Here is a 1,060-nt window from a genome sequence, read left to right on the forward strand (position 1 = left end):
TTAAAAATTATGACTCCTTCCAGAGAAACAGATACTTATATTTACACAAAAACCTGTACACATATGTTCATAGCAGTTTTATTCATAATAGATAAAAACTGGAAGCAATAATGTGCTCAACAGGTGAATGGTTCAATAACTGTGGTGTAGCCATGCCACGACATACGATTCAGCAATAAGCAGAAACAAACTAGTGATATTTGCAATAACCTGTATGATTCTCCAGGGCATCATGCTGAGTGAAAACAGCCCATGCCAAAAGATTATTACTGCATGATTTCCTACATATAACATTCTTGAGAAGACAAAATATATAGAAATGGCGAATAGATTAGTGGTTGCCAGGGGTGGAGGGTCGTGGGAGGGATTTGAGTATGGTTACAAAAGGGCAACATGAGGGATCTTTGTGTCCATGGAACTGTTTGGTATTTTGATTTTGGTGATTGGATACATGAATCTACATGTGATCAAATTGCATAGAACTAAATACACACACACACACACACACACACACAAGTGCAAGTAAAACTAGGGAACTTGTAATAAAACAGGTGGGATTTCTCAATGTCAATATTTTAGTGGTGATATTGTGATGTAGTTTTAAGCAAGATGCTACCATTGTGGGAAACAAGATTTCTCTGCGTTTTTCTTACAACTGCATGTGTATTTATAATAATCTCCAAATAGAAAGTGTAATGAAAAATTTGAGGCAGTGATATGCTTCTTTACAGTATTTGTTAAATAACAAGACAAAGTGGCAGCTTATATAGCTAGAGTAAGTTGGAAGAAATGGTGAGCCTACATGATATTTTGAAAAATTGCCACAAATGTGGTGTTTGTGATGTGATAGGAAATATCTGTGACTCTTATGAGTCACAGTGACTAGGTTGTAGGTACTGTTTATACTACTGTGGTCTGTTGTCTACATTCATAATGGGAAGAGATGCTGAATTTAAGTCAGTAGTTACTGAAAATAAAGATGTTATTTTTCCCCTTTCAGGTTCACATACTTCCTGAATTGGGGCCCAGGGTTAAGAACCCCTGCGTTACTTTCTATCTG

The sequence above is a fragment of the Myotis brandtii genome, unplaced genomic scaffold, assembly GCF_000412655.1.
Source record: "Myotis brandtii unplaced genomic scaffold, ASM41265v1 scaffold259, whole genome shotgun sequence".
Taxonomy (NCBI): Eukaryota; Metazoa; Chordata; class Mammalia; order Chiroptera; family Vespertilionidae; genus Myotis; species Myotis brandtii.